The sequence below is a fragment of the Lepus europaeus genome, chromosome 8 (genome assembly GCF_033115175.1).
Source record: "Lepus europaeus isolate LE1 chromosome 8, mLepTim1.pri, whole genome shotgun sequence".
Lineage (NCBI taxonomy): Eukaryota > Metazoa > Chordata > Mammalia > Lagomorpha > Leporidae > Lepus > Lepus europaeus.
Genome location: NC_084834.1, coordinates 3,885,776 through 3,910,223, shown reverse-complemented (window position 1 = coordinate 3,910,223; position 24,448 = coordinate 3,885,776). Strand labels below are relative to the sequence as shown.

General features: G+C 36.2%; 1 protein-coding gene across 1 annotated transcript in view; it reads left to right on the top strand.

Annotated features, from left to right (window-relative positions):
- Positions 1 to 24,448, top strand: part of FSTL5 (follistatin like 5) — an 873,635-nt gene that overhangs the window by 709,092 nt on the left and 140,095 nt on the right. The gene's annotated exons all lie outside the window — the stretch shown is intronic.

Here is a 24,448-nt window from a genome sequence, read left to right as displayed (position 1 = left end):
TGGTTTTGATTTGCATTTCTCTGATTGCTGGTGATCTTGAACATTTTTTCATGTGTCTGTTGGCCATTTGGATTTCCTCTTTTAAAAATGTCTATTGAGGTCCTTGGCGCATCTCTTCAGTGGGTTGTTTGATCTGTTGTTGTGGATTTTCTTGATTTCTTTGTAGATTCTGGTTATCAACCCTTTATCTGTAGTATAGTTTACATATATTTTCTCCCATTCTGTCGGTTGCCTCTTCACTTTCCTGACTGTTTCTTTCGAAGTACAGAAACTTCTCAATTTGATGCAATCCCAAATGTTAATTTTGGTTTTGACTACCTATGCTCCTGGGGTCTTTTCCAAGAAGTCTTTGCCTGTACCTATATCTTGCAGGGTTTCTCCAATGCTCTCTAATAATTTGATGGTTTCGGGTCGTAGATTTAAGTCTTTAATCCATGTTGAGTTAATTTTTGTGTAAGGTGAAAGGTAGGGGTCTTGCTTCAAGCTTCTGCACATGGAAATCCAATTTTCCCAGCACCATTTATTGAATAGACTGTCCTTATTCCAGGGATTAGTTTTGGATCTTTGATCAAATATAAGTTGGCTGTAGATGTTTGGATTGTTTTCTGGTGTTTCTATTCTGTTCCATTGGTCTATCCATCTGTTTCTGTACCAGTACCATGCTGTTTTGATAACAACTGCCCTGTAGTATGCCCTGAAATCTGGTATTGTGATGCCTCCGGCTTTGTTTTTGTTGTACAAGATAGCTTTGGCTATTCGAGGTCTTCTGTGTCTCCATATGAATTTCAGCATCATTTTTTCCAGATCTGAGAAGAAGGTCTTTGGTATCTTGGTTGGTATTGCATTGAATGTATAAATTGCTTTTGGGAGAATAGACATTTTGATGATATTGATTCTTCCTATCCATGAGCATGGAAGATTTCTCCATTTTTTGGTATCCTCCTCTATTTCTTTCTTTAAGGTTTTGTAGTTTTCATGATAGATATCTTTAACGTCCTTGGTTAAGTTTATTCCAAGGTATTTGATTGTTTTTGTAGCTATTGTGAATGGGATTGATTTTAGAAGTTCTTCCTCAGCCGTGGCATTGCCTGTGTATACAAAGGCTGTTGATTTTTGTGGATTGATTTTATATCCTGCTACTTTGCCAAACTCTTCGATGAGTTCCAATAGTCTCTTAGTAGAGTTCTTTGGGTCCCCTAAATAAAGAACCATATCATCTGCAAAGAGGGATAGTTTGAGTTCGTCCTTCCCGATTTGTATCCCTTTAATTTCTTTTTCTTGCCTAATAGCTCTGGCTAAAACTTCCAGAACTATATTGAATAGCAGTGGTGAGAGAGGGCATCCCTGTCTGGTACCAGATTTCAGTGGAAATGCTTCCAACTTTTCCCCATTCAATAGGATGTTGGCCGTGGGTTTTTCATATATTGCTTTGATTGTATTGAGGAATGTTCCTTCCATACCCAGTTTGCTTAGAGTTTTCATCATGAAAGGGTGTTGTATTTTATCAAATGCTTTCTCTGCGTCTATTGAGAGAATAATATGGTTTTTCTTCTGCAGCCTGTTAATGTAGTGTATTACGTTGATTGTTTTGCGGACATTGAACCATCCTTGCATACCAGGGATAAATCCCACTTGGTCTGGGTGGATGATCTTTCTGATGTGTTGTTGCATTCTGTTGGCCAGTATTTTATTGAGTATTTTTGCATCTATGTTCATCAGGGATATTGGTCTGTAATTTTCTTTCAATGCTGCATCTTTTCCCGGCTTAGGAATTAAGGTGATGCTGGCTTCATAGAAAGAATTTGGGAGGATTCCCTCTTTTTCGATTGCTCTGAATAGTTTGAGAAGAGTTGGAGTTAGTTCTTCTCTAAATGTCTGGTAGAACTCAGCAGTGAATCCATCTGGCCCTGGGCTTTACTTTGTTGGGAGGGCCTTTATTACTGTTTCAATTTCTGTGTCAGTTATGGGTCTGTTTAGGTTTCCTATGTCTTCCTGGCTCAATTTAGGTAGGTTGTATGTGTCCAAGAATCTGTCCATTTCTGATAGATTTCCCTGTTTGCTGGCATACAGGTCCTTGTGTAATTTCTTATGATTCTTTTTATTTCTGTGGTGTCTGTTGTTATGTTTCCATTTTCATCTCTTATCCTATTGATTTGGGTCTTTTCTCTTCTTTTTTTAGTTAGTTGGGCCAATGGGGTGTCAATTTTGTTTATTTTTTCAAAAAACCAGCTCCTCGTTTGGCTGATTTTTTGTAATGTTTTTTTGGATTCAATCCTGTTGATTTCTTCTCTGATTTTAGTTATTTCCCTTCTTCTATTGGGTTTGGGTTTGGTTTGCTGCAGATTTTCTAGATCCTTGAGATGACTTGAAAGCTCATCTATTTGGTGCCTCTCCAATTTCTTGATGTAGGCACCTATTGATATAAATTTTCCTCTTAACACTGCTTTTGTTGTATCCCATAGGTTTTGGTATGTTGTGCTGTTATCCTCATTTACTTCCAGAAAATTTTTGATTTCTCTTTTAATTTCTTCTATGACCCATTGTTCATTCAGGAGCATGTTGTTCAATCTCCATGTGTTTGCACGTGCTCTAGGGATTCCTGAGTTGCCAATTTCCAATTTCATTCCTTTGTGGTCTGAGAAGCTGCATGGTATGATTCTAATTCTTTTGAATTTGCTGAGACTTGCTTTATGGCCTAGTATGTGGTCAATCCTAGAGGAGGTTCCATATACTGCTGAGAAGAATGTAAAGTCCTTAGATGTAGGATGAAATGTTCTGTAGATATCTGTTAGATCCATTTGGGCTATAGTGTCATTTAAATCTGCTGTCTCCTTGTTGATCTTCTGTCCTGTTGATCTGTCTATCTCTGAGAGTGGAGTATTGAAGTCCCCCAGTACTATTGTATTGGGGTCTAAGTCTCCCTTTAAGTCCCTTAACAAGTCTTTTAAATAAGCTGGTGCCCTGTGATTCGGTGCATATACATTGATAATCGTTATATCTTCTCGTTGAATGGATCTCTTAATCATTAAATAGTGTCCCTCTTTGTCTCTCCTGACAGTTTTTGTGGTAAAGTTTATGTTGTCCGATATTAAGATGGCTACGCCCGCTCTTTTTTCATTTCTGTTGGCATGGTATATCTTTTTCCAGCCTTTCATTTTCAGTCTGTATGGATCATTGTTGGAAAGATGAGTTTCTTGTAAGCAGCAAAAGGATGGGTTTTGTTCCTTAACCCAATCAGCCAATCGGTGTCTTTTAACTGGACAGTTCAAGCCATTAACATTCAGTGTGACTATTGAGAAGGAGTAACTTTGCCCTGCCATTTGCCAAAGATATTTTCTAATATATGGTTTGAGATTCCTGTGATCTTTTGCTGTGAGGTTTCCTTCCTTTACCTTCCTTCATATTGGCTACCGTGTTTCTGTGTTTCTGTATGTAACACATCTTTAAGCATCTTTTGCAGGGCTGGACGAGTGGCAACAAATGCTTTCAATATCTGTTTGCTGTGAAAGGTCTTTATTTCACCTTCATTCACAAATGAGAGGTTTGCAGGATATAATATTCTGGGCTGGCAGTTTTTCTCTCTTAGTACCTGGACTATATCTCGCCATTCTTTCCCGGCTTGTAGGGTTTCTGATGAGAAGTCAGCTGTAAGTCCAATTGGAGATCCTCTGAGAGTAATCTGGCGTTTCTCTCTTGCACATTTTAGGATCTTTTCTTTGTGTTTCACTGTGGTGAATTTGATTATGACGTGTCGTGGTGAGGATCTCTTTTGGTCATGTTTATTAGGGGTTCTATGAGCTTCCTGTACTAGGATGCCTCTGTCCTTCTCCAAACCTGGGAAATTTTCTGCTAGTATCTCACTAAAAAGGCCTTCTAATCCTTTCTCCCTTTCCATGCCTTCAGGTACTCCTAGAACCCGAATGTTGGGTTTTTTAATAGTATCCTGTAGATTCCTGACAGTATTTTTTAGATTTCTGATTTCTTCTTCTTTTCTTTGATTTGACTGTTTCCTTTCCTGTTCTCTGTCTTCTAATTCCGATATTCTCTCTTCTGCTTCACCCATTCTGTTTTTAAGGCTCTCTAATGTGTTTGCCATTTGATCTATTGAGTTCTTCATTTCATTGTGGTTTTTTGTCACTATCTCAGTTTCATGTTCTACTAGTTGTTTCATTTCATTTTGATTTCTCCTCAATATTTCATTTTCACGGGAGAGATTTTCTATCTTGTCCATTAAGGATTTCTGTAGTTCAAGAATTTGTTTTTGAGAACTTCTTAATGTTCTTATCAATATTTTGAGATCTGCTTCTTGCATTTCCTCTAACTCTTCATCTTCATAATCTTGCTTTGGCGTGTCTTTCTCGTTTGGGGGCGTCATAGTGTCTTCCTTGCTCTTGTTACCTCGGCTTCTATGTTTGTTGTTTGGCATGTTGGAGATAATTTATATATATATTTTTTTCACTCAGTTGGGAGTGGAGTTGAGGGTAGTTGAAATCTGGCCTCTGTGAGTATTCGTTTGATCTACCTCTGGGACCACACAAAGAGTTTATTCAGCCCTCAATGTGTTCTCCAGTTTTGCTAAAGTTACTGAGTTTGGCTGCGCTTTAGATATGTAAAATCGCGGTGCTCTTTGTTTTGCTTGGTGAGTGAAGGGAGAGGCCTCTGTTTCCCCCCCACCCCAATGTCTTGGGTTTCTGAGGTCTTACCCTCCTCCGTTGGTTCCCGCGCTGGCGAGATTCTGTGGCCCGGCTCCTGCCGCCCGGCTCCCGCCGCCCGGCTCCACTTCCGCCGCCCGGCTCCTCGGCACAATGCTTTAATGCAAACCCTTTGCATTTGTAGGAGTTATAGCAGCATTGAAATGTTGAGAGTAGATTTAATGATTTAGAAAAAAAAAAGACTTGGGAAATTTTCTTTACAACATGGGTATGATTTTGCTTCTTTTGTACATTTTCTTTTTTTTTTTTTTGATTTTTTTTTAACTTTTATTTAATGAATATAAATTTCCAGTGTACAGCTTATGGATTACAATGGCTTCCCCCTCCCATAACTTCCCTCCCACCCGCAACCCTCCCTCTCCCCTTCCATTCGCATCAAGATTCATTTTCAATTCTCTTTATATACAGAAGATCAATTTAGTATAAAGATTTCAACAGTTTGCACCCACATAGAAACACAAAGTGAAACATACTGTTTGAGTACTAGTTATAGCATTAAATAAAAATGTACAGCACATTAAGGACAGAGATCCCACATGAGGAGCAACTGCACAGTGGCTCCTGTTGTTGACCCAACAAATTGACACTCTAGTTTATGGCGCCAGTAACCATCCTAGGCTGTCGTCAGGAGTTGCCAAGGCTATGGAAGCCTTCCAAGTTTGCCGACTCTGATCATATTTAGACAAGGTCATAAAAGAGAGAGTGAGGATAGTAACCAATGATCCTAAGAGTGGCATTTACCAGGTTTGAACAATTATACAGCATTAAGTGGGGAAGAGGACCATCAGTACACACAGGTTGGGAGTAGAGCCATTGGTGGTAGAGTAGAGGTTATGATTACAAAGGAATGAGGCCCAAGTGCACTAGACAGGGCCTAGAACAAAGGACAGAGTCATTATTAGAGGAGCTAAGAAAGGTGCTGTCTAAGCTACAAGTAATTTTTCTGATTGAGAGGCAAATAGAACCTGATAGAAGGGGCTTGATAATAATCTGGTGGGCTTTAGGCCTTGTAAGTGAAGAGGCCCAGACCTATCTATCTCTTCACATGGGGTATATCCTAAGGGAGGTGTGAACCTCCTAGGGGAAGGCACTCTGTTGACTTTCATTACTTGGCTGGCCTGGGAGGAGAGCTGGCCAGGTAAAGGCAGGGGGCATCTCTAACAAGAAATTTACAGTTCTGCCTGCAATGTTGCTGACCCTACTTGACCATCCCCTCAGCTGCAGTGGTCACTTTGGAAGTTGGGCTGAGTGAAGGGCTTTTCAGCTTAGAGCCAATAAGATCTGTGGCTCTGACCTGGGCATCCTTCGACTCCAGGGCAGGTCCATTTCCAGTGATCCAACTCTTGGCAGAGCTGCCAGGGCTCTTCACAAGCTGACTTCTGCTGAAGCCCAGGCTTACCACATTGAAAGCCACTGCAGTGGACTGGCCTGTTGGGTCTCCTTGAGGGCAGATCACTGTACAGATCAGACATTAGTAGGCCTGCCACCCATTGCTTCTGATGCCAAGCTTTCTTTTCCTCCTGGTTTGTGTTAAAGCAGACCAGAGGATGCAAGTCAAGGGAGTGCCCGTGTCCCATCTCTAATCTTCGGTGGCCTGAACTACAAGTCTATAGTCACAGGCATGTTCTGTAGTAGTTTTTCTAAGGTAGACAATGCCCATGAGGAAAATTATATTCTCACTTTAACACTTTCTTTCCCTTTGGTCTGAAAGGGAGGTTTTTTCTACTTACTGTATACTTCGCTGATGGCGAAGTGAATCTAGCTATGAGATTATTATTTAAGTTCTTATTTTGGCTATGCTATTACAGAAAAATGTTAGCCATCTCTTTTATAAGGTCTAAAGATTAAATTGTGCGTCCTACAGATTCCTTCATAATAGAATTAGTTTCCTACCTTGAAGAGAATAGAGAAATGAAAGAACAAGTTGGGCTTAAAATAGCATATTAATTTTAGGAAAATTTTAAAGATTTAATATAATTTTATCATAAATTTGCTCTTAAGAATGTTTAATTATGAACAATTTTAGAAATTGTCTTTTAATTAAATTTATTATTTTAACTTGCAATTCAAAATAATAATGCATTTAAAATTTTTAAGATTATATGTTAGCAAGATACTATTAAAATCTGAACTAATATTTTTATGAGATATACCAGTGCAGATTTATAGACATCCATTTTGATGGGACTTCTAAAATTATCTTAGGAGAAAGAAATAATACAAGTGAAGAATTTGGAGATTGTTTTCCTTATGTCTGGAAATAACATCCTTTTAAGAGTTATTTTTGTATTTAAATTATGTGACTTGTTGAAATATCAAAAGCACAAACTAATGAATTACAGTGGTGATCCAAAAATCTCTGGCATTACTAATTCTGTGTATGTTTTACTCTTCTATACATAAGCAAATGCAATTTAATTGATAATGAACATAACCTCATTTAAATAGGTCCCCTTAATTTTCATATACTTTGTATTCTGTATATTTACTACACTGGTAATTAAGAATATATCATATATACAATATTTATGTAAAAGTGCCCATTTTTAGAAAGTAATGTGCATGATTAAAATCAGAACAATACTAAATAACTAAGCTAAATATAACAATAATAGTTTTGGTTACAGAAGGTTTTATACTAAAAACATAGTTATGTCTATATAGTACAATACAATTTTCCATGGAATGTTTCCTGGTACTGAGTAAATTTGTCAAAATTCTGTACAACAAAGCAAAACTAAACATAGGTGATCCTATTAGGGAAAACTGTGGTCTTTGTTACCCCAGATTGAAGGATTGCTCTGAGGACAGAGGCACTAAATATTAATTATACATGGTACATTTGTATTAGGACAGATAGGTATTTTCAAGAAATCTAAAAGAACCAGTCACAGGTTGATCAATGGGATCTTTACTTTTCCTGTTTGCACATTAAAAGTTAGCTTCCCCAAATCTACTACAAGTAATTTTGCAAGTATTTTTCCATTAGTATAGATAGTATTGATAGCATTTTGTATATATATATATATATATATATATATATATATATATGTAAAATAGAACGGTATTTATTTTGCAGTAAGATATGGAGAGGCATCATAACATATATAACTCTCTGGGATTTAATTTCTTCATCTATAATATGGTATAAAGACTAATACACCAAGAGAATTCTGTTCATATGTTTTATATATAAAGAACGTTTAGTGCTAGACATAAAGCAGCCTTTCCTCTGAGACTTATTTACTGAAAATAATTTCTTATTTCTTACTAGAAACATTCCCAAAATCTCTTAGAAGCCTAAAATATCCAATAACTGCTAGAAAATGGAGTTTCCAAATTGAATGATGCTAATATTTTATTCTGTCATTCACATCTTTACTTTTTTGAGTGTTTTGTATGTATGTAGATATGGATATATAGGAATATCTGTATTATTTCCAAATATGAAATATTCCTTGTCACATTTAAAAATAGTTTAGCTGATTAAAACATACCTTTTTCTTTAGTGTGGATCTTAAGATGCTTAAAATAAATATCAGAATGTATTTCAGAGTTTTGTCATAGAATCAATGCAAAAAAAGCTACAAATTAGTTCTTTAGATTGAGTCCATTTACTTTCCTATGAATTTTTATATTATATTCTTATTAATATAGAGCTAAATGATTTCATTAATTTCATAGATAAAATTCTGAAAATACAATAATATTTCCCCCTCCCTCCACCATCCTTCATCCTTTTATTCCTTTTCTTGATTTAATTTTTGTGATAACATACTTTCAATTTTTAATCAAAGGCTCAATAATTTTTCAACAAATAACTCTCTATATAAAGGATAGAACACTGGGATATAGGGATAGAGGTAGGTATAGAAATAATGAAATTACAAGAAGTCAGTTTAGCTTGATATACATTAAGGTTTTTTTTGGCACTCTAAATATTGGTTACAACTAATCACAGAAAAAATGTGTCATTTTTCTTTTGAGTCTGGATTATTTCACTAAGCATAATGGTCTCCAGGTACACCCATTATTTTGCCAAAGACAAGATTTCATTCTTCTTTATGGCTGAGTAGTATTCCATCAGGTACTCATACCACATTTGCTTTATCCAGTCATCAGTTGATGGACATCTGGGTTGATTCCATATCTTACTATTGTGAATTCAGGGACTATGAACACTGGGACTCAGACAACCCTTTCTTATGCTCATTTCATATCCTTTAGGTATATTCCCAGGAGTGGGATGGCTGGATCAATTTTCAGATTTCTGAGGAATCTCCAGACTGTCTTCCTTAATGATTGTACTTGTTTATATTCTCACCAGCTGTGTATTAGAGTATCTTTTTATCCACATCTATGCCAGTAGTTGATATTTTTTGATATTTGGATGATAGCTATTCTAATTGGGTAAAATGTCATTGTGGTTTTTATTTACATTTTCCTGAAACCTGGTGATGAGGAACATTTTTTCTGTGGTTGTTGGCCATTAATATTTCATCCTTTGAAAAACACCTTGTCATATCCTTTGCAAGTTCTTAACTGATTTGTTGTTGCTTTTGAATTTCTTGAGTTCTTTATATATCCTGTATATTAATCCTTTATCAGATACATAATTTGCAAATATTTTATTCTATTCTGTCATTTGCATCTTTATTTGATTGTTTTGTATGCTGTGCATAAGCTTCTTAGCTTGATGTAATCCCATTTGTCTATTCTGCTTAAGTGCCTGGGCATCTACAGTCTTTTCTAAGAAATATTTGCCTACGCCAATGTCTTGCAAAATTTCCCCTATATTTTCTTCTAATAATTTGATTTTTTCAGATCTTAGATTCAGGTTTTTGATCCATCTTCACTTGATTTTTTTAATAGAGTTTAAGCAAGCAGTCTTGTTTCATACTTCTGCATAGGGAGTTTCAATTTTCCCAGCATCATTTATTTAAACCATTTTCCAGGGAGTTATTTTAGCACATTTGTTACATATTACTTGATAGTAAATGTGTGGATTACTTTTTGATGTTTTATTCTTTCCCATTGGTCCACATGTCTATGTTTGAGCCCATATCAGACTGGTTTGATAATAATTGCCTTGTAGTGTGTCTTGAAATCAGGTATTGTGATGTCTCTAGCTTTATTTTTATTGTTTAAGACTGCTTTAGCTATTGAAGGTCTTTTGTGTTTACATATGAGTTTTTGGGTCATTTTTTTCCCTAAATTTGAAAAGAATGTCCTTAGTATTTTGATTAGGATCGCATTGAATCTATAAATTGCTTTGGGTGTTATGGACATTTTGATTATATTAATTGTTATAATCCATGAACATAGAAGATTTTTCTGATTTTTATTCTTCTTCTATTTCTTTCCTTAAGTTTTGCATTATTAATTGTAGAGATCTATCACATCATTGGTTAAATTTATCCCAAGTTATTTGCATTTTTAGCAATTGTGAATGGAACTGATCTTATGACTTCTTTCTCAGTTATAGCATTGTTTGTGCATATAAATGCTATTGATTTTTGTCCATTTTTTTTACATCCTGTAAATTTGGTGAACTTTTCTTATGAGTCTCTTCATGTAATCTTTTGTTTCCCCAAATAAAGGAGCATGTCTTTGGAAATAAGAATAATTCGACTTCCTCCTTTCCAATGTGTATTCCTTGATTTATTTTTCTTACCTAATGGCTCTGGCTAATACTTCCAAAATTATGTTGAAAAATAATAGTGAAAGGGGGCATCCTTATCTAGTTTTGGATCTTAGTGGATTTGCTTCCAGTTTTCCCCAATTGGTGTGTTTCTGAATATGGGTTTGTCATAGATTATCTTGATTGTGTAGAGATAAGTTCCACCAATACCTCATTTGGTTAAAATTATTATTATGAAAAGATGTTGTATTTAATCAGATGCTTTATCTGTATCTATTGAGATGAGTATATGGTTTTTATGCTTTAGTTTGTTTATGTGATGTATCACACTTACTGATTTGGATATATTGAACTATCCCTGGATGCCTGAAATAAATCTCACTTGGTCCTCATGTATAATCTTTGTGATATGTGGATAGATTTGATTAGCTAGCATTTTGTTGATAACTTTTGCATCTATGTTCATCGGAGATATTAGTCTCTGTTGTATCCTTTTCTGATTTTGAACTTGAGGATGACTTTATACAAAGGGTTTGGGAGAGGATTTCCTTACTTTCAATTGATTTAATTTTAAGAAGAATTTGGAGTATTTCTTCTTTAAAACTTTGGTAGAATTCTTCAGTGAAGCCACCCTGTCCTGAGCTTTTCTATGTTGAGAAGGTCTTTACCACGGATTCAGTATCCATCTTGGTTATTAGCCTATTTAGGTTTTCTAAGTCTTTGGGCCTCAGCTTTGGTAAATTGTGTGGGTTCTGAAATCTATCCATTTCTTTTGGATTTATGAATTTGCTAGCATATAGCTGCTTGTAATAATTTCTGATTATTACTATTGTGATATCAGTTATAACATCTCATTTTTCTTTCCTGATTTTATTAATTTGCATCTTCCATTTTTGTGGGTTTTTTTTTGTTAGTTTGCCCAAAGCTTTATCAATTTAGAATTTTTTCCAAATACCAACTCTTCATTTCACTAATTTTGTATTTTTTATTTTAATTTTGCTTGTTTCTTCAATTTATTGTTTCTTTCCTCCTACTATTCTGGGATTTGATTTGTTTTCATTTCTCAAGGTCCTTGAGGTACATTGCTAGATAATTTATTTTTTACCATTGAAGTGTCTTGATGTAAGCACTAATTGCTACCAACTTATCTCTGAACCTTGCTTTTGCTGTATCCCATAGATTTTGATATGTTGTGTTGCCATCTTCATTTGTTTCAAGGAATTTTTTATTTCCTTTTTGATTTTTTTCATGACTCACTGCTCATCCAGGAGCCTGTGGTTCAGTCTCCATATACTTGTATATTTTCTAGAGTTTCTTATATTATTCATTTCCACCTTCATTCTGTTGTGGTCAGAAAAAATTCTTGGTAAGATTTCAATTTTTTTTTGTTTTGTTTTGCTGAGACTTTTTTTTTTAATTTAACTTTTATTTAATGTATATAAATTTCCAAAGTACAGCTTATGGATTACAATGGCTTTCCCCCCAATAACTTCCCTCCCACCCGCAACCCTCCCTTTCCTGCTCCCTCTCCCCTTCCATTCACATCAAGATTCATTTTCGATTCTCTTTATATACAGAAGATCAGGTTTTTTTTGAGAGGCAGAGTGGATAGTGAGAGAGAGAGACAGAGAGAAAGGTCTTCCTTTTTGCCGTTGGTTCACCCTCCAATGGCTGCTGCAGCCAGCGCATCGTGCTGATCCAAAGCCAGGAGCCAGGTGCTTCTCCTGGTCTCCCATGGGGTGCAGGGCCCAAGCACTTGGGCCCTCCTCCACTGCCTTCCCGGGCCACAGCAGAGAGCTGGCCTGGAAGAGGGGCAACCGGGACAGAATCCGGCGCCCCAACCAGGACTAGAACCTGGTGTGCCGGTGCCGCAAGGTGGAGGATTAGCCTGTTAAGCCACAGTGCCGGCCGAGTTTACTATATATTAAGTAAAGATTTCAACAGTTTGCACCCACATAGAAACACAAAGTGAAAAATACTGTTTGAGTACTAGTTATAGCATTAAATCACAATGTACAGCACATTAACAACAGAGATCCTACATGAGGAGTATGTGCACAGTGACTCCTGTTGTTGAGTTAACAAATTGACACTCTTGTTTATGGCATCAATAATCACCCTAGGCTCTTGTCATGAGTTGTCAAAGCTATGGAGGCCTTTTGAGTTCACCAACTCTGATCATATTTAGACAAGGTCATAGTCAAAGTGGAAGTTCCCTCCTCCCTTCAGAGAACGGTACTTCCTTCTTTGATGACCTGTTCTTTCCACTGGGATCTCACTCATGGAGATCTTTCATTTAGGTCATTTTTTTTTTTTTTGCCAGAGTGTCTTGGCTTTCCATGCCTGAAATCCTGTCATGGGCTTATTTTATGGTCTAGCATATGATCTGTTCTTGAGAATTTTCCAGTCAGTATGAAAACAGTGTGCATTCTCAGGCTGTGGAATGAAATGTTTTATAGATATAGATTAGATCCATTTGTTCACCAGTATAGATTAGCTTTGTTTCTTTGTTAATTTTTTTTGTTACATTGATCTACCATTATGAAAGTGAGATGTTGAAGGCTACCATCACTGTGTTAGAACATATGTCTAACTTTATTTTCATTAACATTTGTTTTAAATAGCCCTAGCATTGTTGTGCATACCCATTTACTGCAGTCACAACTTCTCATTGAATTAATCTCTTAATCATTATATAATGACATTGTTTGTCTCTTTTAAAGGCTTTTATCTTACAGTCTGTTTTGTCTGATATTAAGATAGGTATTTCTTCTCATTTTTATTTGCATTTTCAAATAATATCTTTTCCCATCCTTTCACTTTCAGTCTGTGTGTATTTTTGTTGGTAAAGCACATCCAGTCTGTATCTTTTAATTGGAGAATTGTAGCCCATTTACATGCAGGGTTATCATGGGTAAGTAATGACTTGGTCCTGCCATTTTTCTGTAAATAATCCCACTGTTTGTTTTAGATCTTGTTTGTACTATTACTAGTAGGTTCTATACCTTTATGCTCTTTTATTATTCTGATTATCTTTCTGTGACTATGTGTATTACATCCTTAAGTATCGTTTGTAAGACCAGCTGGGTGGTTCCAAGTTCTTATTTCACTTTAGTTTATAAATGAAAACTTCCTGGGCACAGTATTCTGGGTCTACAATTTTTTTTTCTTTTGTTTTAGGATTTGTGCTAGGTCCTAAATTATTTCTTTGAGTGCATTTATTTTTCTATTATATTTTGAAAATTCTTCTGTAACATACATTTATGTTTTCATTTTGAAAAATGCAGAGAAATATTGAATTTCATGAAGACAGCAATAAAATGGAGAAATATTTATAACTCTTAGAGTAAGTGATACAATACAGACTTACTTTGTTTAGCTACATTTTCAGAGTGATCATACAGCTATTTTCTACATAATAGAGCACCTACAGTGGTATCAGTCACTTTTGTTTCATACCCTACATTTCCCAACAATACAATTCTCCTGAGAGAATGGTTCTCGCAAAGAATCTTGTGGCTACAGAGTTTGTGTTTTGCTTCTCTCTGACAATTTGAATTGACAATCTTTGTGTTAAAGTCCCCAACTTTGTCAGCAACACAGGATGTTATCTCTTGTTACAGACTAAACTACCAAAAAAGCTTCAGAATAAAATATTCTATAGAAAATTAAGGAGGATCTTTGATATCATAGACTTAAAGGAGTGGTGTATAAGTGGATTTAAATGCAAAATACAATTGAAATGAGGTATAGGTGATTGTCTTACCTTTACAGCTGAAACTACAAGCTGGTATGAAATGTGAAGTCAGCTTAAATAAAAGCAATGCATTATTTATTCAAACACATCTTGTACATAGAATCAGCACTTGACACGTTTTCATTAGCAAGGGAAGTCAATTCCCAGATGATAATGATTCATCATCAAAATTCACTAACTATAATTCACAATACAGATATCTAGTAATATGATAAAATGCAGCCACTTGCCTCAAACACTTTAGAGGTATATGAAAGCTGTTTTATCTTTGTCTATTTTGTAAGTAGAAAACAATTTTAAATAGGTTAAAACGTGGTCTTTTTACATTTGTAGGCATTTTGAATGTGATGATTGAAACTTTGGAGATAGATTTTGATAATACATGCAGGCAAATTAATTAATCTCTCCAATCTTCATTTGCTTCCTGTTTCTTTTTTTTTAAGATTTATTTATTTTATTTGAAAGGCAGACATACACAGTGAGAGAGATTGTGTGTGTGTGTGTGTGTGAGAGAGAGAGAGAAATCTTTCATCCTCTGGTTTACTCTCCAAGTGACCACAATGGCCAGTTCTGGGCGAGGAGCCAGGAGCTTTGTCTGAGTCTCCCAAGTGAGTGGCAGGGGCCCAAGCACACGGGCCATCTTTTGCTGTCTTCCCAAGTGCACTAACGGGGAACTGTGTTATAAGAGGTGCTACTGGGACTCTAATCAGCACCCATTGGATGCCATCGTTGTAGTCGGCAGCTTAACCCACCAAGCCAAAACTCCCATCCCGTTTACTTTCTATTTCTAAATAATGGATAAAATATCTCAAAGGGGCGGTTGTATAGTTTTTTTTTTCCTAAAGATTTATGTATTTATTTGAAAGGCTTAGATATAAACAGAGAGTGAGAGAGAATTTTACATCCACTGATTCACTCCCCAAATGGCCACAATGGCCCTGCTGGACCAAGCCAAAGTCAGGAACCAGAAGCTTCTTCCGGATCCCACATGGGTTCAGGGGCCCAAACACTTGGCACATCTTCTGCTGCTTTCTTAAGCGAATTAGCAAGGATCTGGATAGGAATTGAAGCAGCAGGGACTTGAACCGGCACTCGTATGGGATGAGGCACCACAGGTGGTGGCTTAACCTTCTGTGCCACAGTGTCAGCCCCAGAGATTGTATAGATTTAATGAAATCATTGGAGTAGGATCTTATTACTATCTACATAGGCTAGAAAGATAATAAAATAGGTGAGCAGTATAGTCTACTAACAGATCTAAATGCAGTCTAACACAGCAGTTATCAACGAATAGTTATTTCTATATTAATCAATATTACACAGGTGTGGCAGATGTCACATTAATAGTCATTTGTTTACACTTAATGTGAAATAGAACAATCAGAAATAGAGAAAATACATAAAGATACAAAAATGCTGTCCAAGGAGAGATTTTAATACTAATATACATGAGCTAAGCACTAGAATATAACTACATAAACTTATTTTAGGGAAAATGAAATGATCAGTTAATTAAGTGTTAATGTTTTATTTAATATATATTGAGTATTATTCAATAGAGGAGCTATACTTAGTGTCTTTTAAAGCATAGTGAACAACTCGTGACTTTTTAAAAGCTCAAAATCATTAATTCAATATTTTTCACATATATTTACATATTAATAAGGCTATTATGAAATAAAAAGCACTAAGGATAATCAACATCTTGTTGAGGTTAACCAAGCTTGTAGGCACTTATTATTTTATGAATTTTCATTATTTATCATAAGTTCTAATATGCATGCTTCTTAATTTGGTCAATGACACTGTCACACCTGGTACAATAATATCTTCTTGCATCATTCAACCCAGAACATGCTATAGTGACCTGCCCCATGAACCTGTATTTGAAGGCTGTATTTGTGCGATAGACTTTTCATTGTCATTAAATAGATCTGTTTCTAACGTAGTGCCATTTTTGTACAGTGGCAGAGCTTTGTTATCTAACAAGATGCTACCTTATCTAAATGTCACTGAATTGACAGGTTTACAGCAACCATAAGCAATTGAGCGTCTCTATGGCCTACATAATAAAATGACTTAAAGCTTTCTCATTTCCATTTGTTATCTAACTTTTCTCTGCAAGGTATTATGTACCTTTCCTAGTCTATCCTATCTATTTTCATGTTGCATAATGCCAATTTGACTAGTTTATTTCATCATAAGTGATTACGGCATTTTATTTAGGTTATGTTAGGTATGTGGACAGAATAAGCTCATGTATAGCAACAGTGCTGGGTATAAAATCCCTACTTGAACTCAGATAAACCAAAAGATAGTATGGTCATTGTTAAGAGGTCCACCTTATTTTTAATGGATTATAAAAACCAAATATCCATCAGTAAAAAATTAGTTAAATAAATGTGATCAGCCTTTACTGTAATAGGCCCTGTTGTTATCAAAATTAATGATGCAGTTTTACATGAGTTTGTATTCTTTAAAATATTTACTTCGTTTATTTGCAAAGCAGAGAAACAGAGGTGACGACTGAGAGAATAAAAGATCTTAAATCAGCTGCTAAACTCCCTAAATTGTCAACATGGCTGGAGCTGGACCAGGCCAAAGCCAGAATCTAGGAATTCTATCCTGGTCTCCCCCATGGGTAGTTGGGCCCTAGTACTTGAAACATCTTCTGCTGCTTTCTTAGGAGCATTATCAGGGAGCTAGATCAGAAGTAGCTCAAACCAGCACTCAGATATGGGATGCCCACATTACAGGTGATGGTTTAACCCACTGACCCACAGTGCTGGCCCCTATGTATTTGTATTTAAGTATTGATACAGTTTTGTGATGTATAGAAAAAAGTTTGTCTGTTATAATTTCTTCATTGGATGTGACAAAATAAGTCTGGAGAATCCTTAATACTAAAATATTAATAATGATTATGTTGATGCTGAGATCAGAGATACTTTATATTTTATATTATCTAGTATATATTTTATTTATATATTTTATATATTATATATTATATATACCATATATTATATATATTTTATATATTTTATATTATATATTTTCCTAATAATAATTATCATAAGAATGTATTAAAAATTTCCTATTTATAGATAAAACATTTCTGTCAATTTTTATAATATCTTAATAATGTTCTATTGGTATATTCAGGGAAAATATTAGAAATCTATTTGAGATTCCGTAATTCCAGAGATCTTAAGTTTAGTGAACCCTTTGCCAATGACTGTACTTAGCTTCATAAAGAAACAGAACGTGGTGGACTTTTAGCCAAATGGTTAAGGTGTGGAGCTGGGCCTCTCGCATCCTGTGTCTGAGTGCCTACCATGAAGACTGGTGCCAGCTCCTGCCTCGCCTTCCCAGCAGTGCGCACACGGGGGAGCTGGGCTCATGCCTTCCACTCGGAGAACTGGACTGAGTTCTGACTTCCTGCTCTGGCCCAGCTTGGGCCCTATAGACCTTGGAGGATGAATCAGCAGGTGCACTGGATATCTTTTCTCTCTCTCCTTTCCTCTCCGCCTCTCAAATATATTAACAAATAAAACAAAGAGAATGACTGTCACTCCGATTGTCTGAGAAACCTCATCCAGGAATTCAGACAGATTTTAGTACAAATATGTGAAGAATTAATAAAACAAATGAGCCTCTGAATTCCCGTTTTCTGGGGTGAAGGGGCTGAAGTGAGGAGTTTTCTCAAAATTTTGTGGTCTAACTTTTATCAGCAGTGAGCAAAGAGCTCAGGTTGTATGTGTGGGTTCTATTGCTCTGTTTGTTCTGAGGAATTATGGTGAGGCCTGATTGCAGGATGAACATAACAGTGAGGCAGAGTTTACCAATAGTTCCTTTATATATATATTTTTTAATTTTTTTGACAGGCAGAGTGGACAGTGAGAGAGAGATACAGAGAGAAAGGTCTTCCTTTTTGCCGTTGGTTCACCCTCCAATGGCCGCCCGCCACGGCCAGCGCACCACGCTGATCTGAAGCCAGGATCCAGGTGCTTCTCCTGGTCTCCTGTGCGGGTGCAGGGCCCAAGCACTTGGGCCGTCCTCAGCTGCACTCCCGGGACACAGCAGAGAGCTGGACAGGAAGAGGAGCGACCAGGACAGAATCCGGCACCCCGACCGGGACTAGAACCCGGGGTGCCGGCGCTACAGGTGGAGGATTAGCCTATTGAGCTGCTGCGCTGGCCAGCAATAGTTCCTTTAAATTATTCTCTTTGTCTAATACATATATTTACTCAACTCTGGTGTAGAGAAAATAAATATTTTGGGAACAATTTTGCAATAAAATTATAATAGAAATTAAATTAGTAATGAATAAAACATTTCTGTTTTATCTAGATCATACCCTATTAGAAGCCAAATTATATTTCTGAATACAGTTTTGTTTCAGAACAAAAATTATGCTATAAAGTAAAAAAGATGCATTTTCCTATTTAATTATTAAAATTATATTCAAGTAAATCATCTCTATGTATGTATAAAATACAGTGCAATATTATTGTATTACCATTATATTAATATTAACGCCAGAATTTAATTACAGTGTCAAAATCCATAAAACAAAATAACACATCAGAGGAAAGATTATGATTAAGTTAACAGGGAGCCAAGGCGGGCTTTGTGGCAGTTGAGTGTCAGCTGCTATAATTCCAATCCAGCTCCCTGCTAATGTGCCTGGGGAGCAGCAGATCATGGCTCAAGAACCTGAGTCCCTGACATCTTCCTTGGAATACGAATGGAGCTCCTGGCTCCTGCTTCTCCCAGTTCTGGCTGCTGAAATCATTTGGGGAGTGAACTAGCTAGTAGGTGGAAGATCCCTCTCTCTGTTACTCTGCCTTCTAGATAGATGATAGATAGATAGATAGATCTTTTACAATAAATGAATAAAGGAAGTAATTCTAATCATAAATTGTTGCCATATAGCATACAGATATGGTCAACACAAATAACTGTTAGGAGCTTATTATACTAAACACACAAGCAAATAAAGAGTAAAACAATCCAAAAGGAAACTCCTTTGTAGTTTTAAGAAAGCATTTCAGAGACAAGGAAAAACTGAGTGTAAATGTGTGTATATGTGTGTGTATCATGTAGAAATGTATGCAGAGATGTTAATCCCCATTAGTTATTAAGTAAATATACATTAAAACCACAGAGAGGGGCCAGCGCCATGGCACACTAGGTTAATCCTCCGCCTGCTGTGCCGGCATCCCATATTCTAGTCCCGCTTGCTCCTCTTCCAGTCCAGCTCTCTGCTGTGGCCCGGGAGGGCAGTGGAAGACGGCCCAAGTTCTTGGGCCCCTGCACCCACATGGAAACCAGGAGGAAACACCTGGCTCCTGGCTTTGGATCAGCACAGCTCCAGCTCTTGCAGCCACTTGGGGAGTGGACCAACGACGGAAGACCTTTGTCTCTGTCTCTCCCTCTCACTGTCTGTAACTCTGACTGCCAAATAAATAAATAATAACTTAAAAAAAAAAACAGGGAGAAATGCTGATTCACACCCACTAGAATATAGAAAGTTGAAAGGTTGAATAATATGGAGATGTAGGATATCCTGAAAAACAGGAACCGTTACACGTTGCTACTGGTGGTAGCAATTTTACCTCCCTTTGTGAAGCATTTTCTTTTTTTTTTTAAAGATTTATTTTATTTATTTGAAAGACAGAGTTCAGAGAGAGGTAGACACAGAGAGAGAGGTCTTCCATCCTCTGGTTCACTCCCCAAATGGTAGCAATGGCCGGAACTGTGCCGATCCGAAGCCAGGAGCTTTTTCCGGGTCTCCCACATGGGTGCAGGGGCCCAAGGACTTGGGCCATCTTCTACTGCTTTCCCAGGGCACAGCAGAGAGCTGGATTGGAAGTGGAGCAGCCAGGACCAGAACTGGCACCCAAATGGGATGCCAGCGCTTCAGGCCAGGGCATTAACCCGCTGCGCCACAGCACTGGCCCCATGAAGTATTTTCTATTACAGTAGATTTGGAATATGCCTTGGCAGCTAGCCATCACACTCATTAGAGAAATGATGAATTGCCATACATTCAGACACTCTTTAGGAAGAATCCACAATGCACTTAATGTGTTGCCACTACTTTAGAACTTATTTTAATTTGCCTTTTTAATTCCTTCCAGGTTATTATTGCAACCAAACTTATTTATGTAATGTCTAACCTTTACAATTTCTATAATTTGACTTATGCTATTTAAATGTATGTGAAGCTAAATGTGTATGATTATTATTATAGTATTAATCTAGACTTAATCATTTAAAGGAATATGTATAAAATTTAGAAAGTGAGTAAGAGCTTTCGCTATGAGGATAATAAAAAAAAAGACAGGGAACAATAACACTATTCATTTATGCTTTGTCTTTATAAATATTTCTTGAGGAACAAGCAAACAAGCATGTTGCTAGTATGTGGCTAACACAATAACTCACTTCTCTACTTTCAAAAAAGCTACAGTTCAGTGCAAATAGAAATTAAGGGTGACTATAATACACAATGGAAAAGAAATAATCTCTGTAATAGATGTGTCTGCAGGTGTGCTAGTACTGCAGACACAGAAACACATTGCCACTTCTAAGCTTGTCTCTGTTGAGACGGTGAAGTTTAAGCTGATCGTTGGTGACTGTAGTGATACTTCCGTATATGGAGACTTAAGAAGCATGAAGCACATTGTGGGTTTGGTTAACTTTGTGTACTGTGTGATCATAAACATATTTGTTGAAATTTGCAATACTAGATGAGAATGGAGTAGAACCAGAACCAGGGAAGTCATGAATTCCAATAAAGTAACTAATTGGGAAAGACATACAAACCACAATTCTGCAAAGGTAAACATTATTTTATATATTATATTTCTACATACTTAGACAATGTTTACCCTAGAAATAGCACAATAAATATTTTTCTGGATTTCATTTTTAATGTATATTAGGCATTTAAATATATTTTTATTACCTGGGTAGGATTAAGTTAAATTCCAACTCCTAACAGAGTTTATAGAGCAAATGGTCTTACATGTTTACTATTTTCTCAAAAATGGTAGACTATATATTGTGGAAACCTATTAACTCATGCTCCTGTAACTCAATCAATACAGGCATTAAAATATGAGGTTGAATTATCTTCATTTATATATCTTCTAAATATTATTTGACTTAATGGAATTTCCCGAAAAATAATGTTACTTGATTTATCAGTCTGTTTGGATGTCTAAGAAGAAAACCCATGCATTCACAAAATTATTTCTCACTATGAATAATCTCATTGCAATCATCAAGGACCAAAATTATGCCTTTGGCTGTTTACACCTATTATGAGAGTAGACACAAGGTAATCCACTATGAACTTGTCATGCTTTCAAAGCTCCCTGAGAATTGTTTTCTTCTTGAACATATCTACATGCAGTTTGTACATTTTTTGGCCAGAAAGAAAATTTTGGCTACAGGGCCCAATCTGAAAAAAATTTTGTGGAATACTTAAGATAAGTGGATTTTCTAATCAATTTGCTTTTAAAACATTATTATCTTACCCCAGGCTATTTAATCATCCTGATATATTTTGAACTCATGCTTGCTTTATTTGCTGTTTTAGATTAAGCTATTATAAAAATTATCTCAATTAGGGACATTTGTCGAAATTAACTGTTAGTGGATCCAATGAACTAAAGTACTCAGTAATGTCTAGCACATAATGAGAGCTCAATAAATGTTCATTTCTTCCAATTACCATTATTGTTATTGTTGGGTCAATGACTGTTTGCTTCACAATTTTCTTAAATATATTAAATGATACATAAAGTTACTTACATTTCTAATAATAATAATATTATATTCTAAATATATCAGTATTTAAGAAAGGGTAGTCAATTAGATAATTTATATTTAATCCAGAGTTTTGTGTTAAGGATATTTTAATTTTTATATTTTTATTTATATAAAGCAATAAATTTCATGTATTTAATGTATACAGTTTTAGGAGCATAGTGGTATTTCCACCCTATCCTCCCTCCATCCCTTCTTTCCACATTGCCTCCTCCTTTCTTTATTATTTTTCTTTTAATTTTTACAATGACATACTTTCAATTTACTTCATAACCATAAGCTTAAACTTCCAATCAATAAATAGTTCAACAGATAGTACTTAAATCAAACACTGTTCCTGCAGAGTATAGATAAGGATTATAAACATAAGAAATCATATGATTTTTGTCTTTTGGGGATTGGCTTACTTCACTGATCATGGTGCTCTTCGCATACATTTTGTTGCAAAAGACAGGATTTCTTTTGTACCACTGAGCAGCATTCCATCATGCATATATACCACAATTTCTTTTTTTATTGTTGTGTTTTTGTTGTTCTTGTTTTGTATTTTTTTCCCAGATACCTTATGTTTAATGTATATAAACGTCATGCATTTTATAAATACAACTTTAAGAACATAATGACTCCTCTTACCACCCCACCCTCCCACTCACTCTCACCCTTCTTCCTCCACCGGTCATTAATTGATGGACATCTGGGTTGTTACCATATCTTATCTATTGTTAGTACAACTGCTATTAACCTGGTGGTACAGATAACTCTTTCATATACTGATTTCAATCCCTTTGGGTAAATTGCCAAGAGTGGTAGATGTAAATTCAGAGTACCGAAATCTTTTTAAGGTTCAATACAAGGTATTTCAATAGTTTACAGAAAATGTCTATTATGAAAAACTGTGTTTGGATTTTCATTTTTTACACCAAAATAAAGCTATCTTATAACTCTGCCAGCTGTTTAAGTCACCCTCCTGCATGAAGGAACTTCTTAAACCATCTGTAGCATGTGTGGCAGCTGACTGTGTGTGTGTGTATGAGACATAGAGGAGAACGTGTTTTTATATCATAGTCTCACAGTCATGCCTGACAACGTTTAATTTTCAAGTTGGAGCGATAATTATAGGTTACACATGTGTGGAGTCATTGTGCTGTCAGAAAGCTTCAGCTAAAGATGTTCTCACATTCCGGTGCCAGCATTCATTCCTACTACAGCCACGGTTGGCTGTGCCGCTGCTACTTGTCCTACTTCCTTTGCTCTTCCTGTCACTCAACATCCCTGACCCCATTCTCCTGTTCCTCTGTGGCTGCAGCTGCTACAGGCTCGCTGCTGTCTGCTGTTTGTTCTCCCCTCTTCCTCAGTGTTGACAACAACAGGAGGAGGATCAGCTGGCACTATTCTGCATTATTAATCAGCAGATTGCATTGCGTGGTGATGGTGATGGGGGAGAAGGGAGGAAAGGAGCTGTTATTCCTTTTGTCCTTTCCAGGCATTTGTGTCACCACTGTAACATTCTGAAATAGAGATGGAAGGCACAGTCGTGGCAACCATGGCTCAAACACAAGAAGTAAAAATAATATGAACACTTTTCTTTACCCAGCCTCACGAATTGATGTTTGCTATGAATTTAATGTCCCCAACTTGACTCAGTTGGAATTTATTTGTGAGTCTAACAGTTTTGGAAGGCAGAGCCTCCATGGTAGAGTAAGGGAGAAACTCTCCCAGCCCCGCCTGGCTCCCATCCTCTGGCTCTCTTGTGCTCTCTCCATGCGGTGCCCTCTGCCATGTTATGTTTCAGCACAAAAGCCATCAGCAGGTGCCAGCAGCTTGATAATTAGAATCCTGAGAAACGATTTCCTTTTCCTTAGACATTACCCAGGCCGCGGTATTGTTATAGTAGCAGAGTACTAGCAGAGCACGTCTAAGAATGCAAAATCTCCCTTCTTTAATGTTCCTTCTCATGTGATAAGAAAAACTGTGATTCTCATGCTCACGTAGAGACACGTAAAAGCATGAATGATGTTGCAGCAGAAATACTTTTTGAGAAATTGCGTCATTTTCTACATGAACACTTATTAAAGCACTGTAGTGCCCAGTGTTTTGTTGTTGTTTCAGGCTATTAGAAAGTTCTGAAGCCAAGTTTATGTCCTCTACGTAGGTTCCTACATACTACTCTGACACTCCAACCTGTTTTAAGTGTTTAATTATAAGCAATTGAACTGAAGTTTAAGCTATGTATTTATACAGAATGTCTAAATACTGGATTATTTTAAACATCTGAGGTTTTACATTGTAATTTGAAATTTCCCCCACAAAATATTTACCCCCTTAATTTATCTTGATGATAAATGTTTCAAAATAGTCAATTTTTTCAAAGATTTGGATTTTTAAAAATTTGAAACTATATTTCAATATATTTGTGTGTTTTCATAACAGAATATAAATGCATCAAATAGCCTCATGGGATATTGAATTAATATTTATGTGCAGTTTTTAAATCCATGT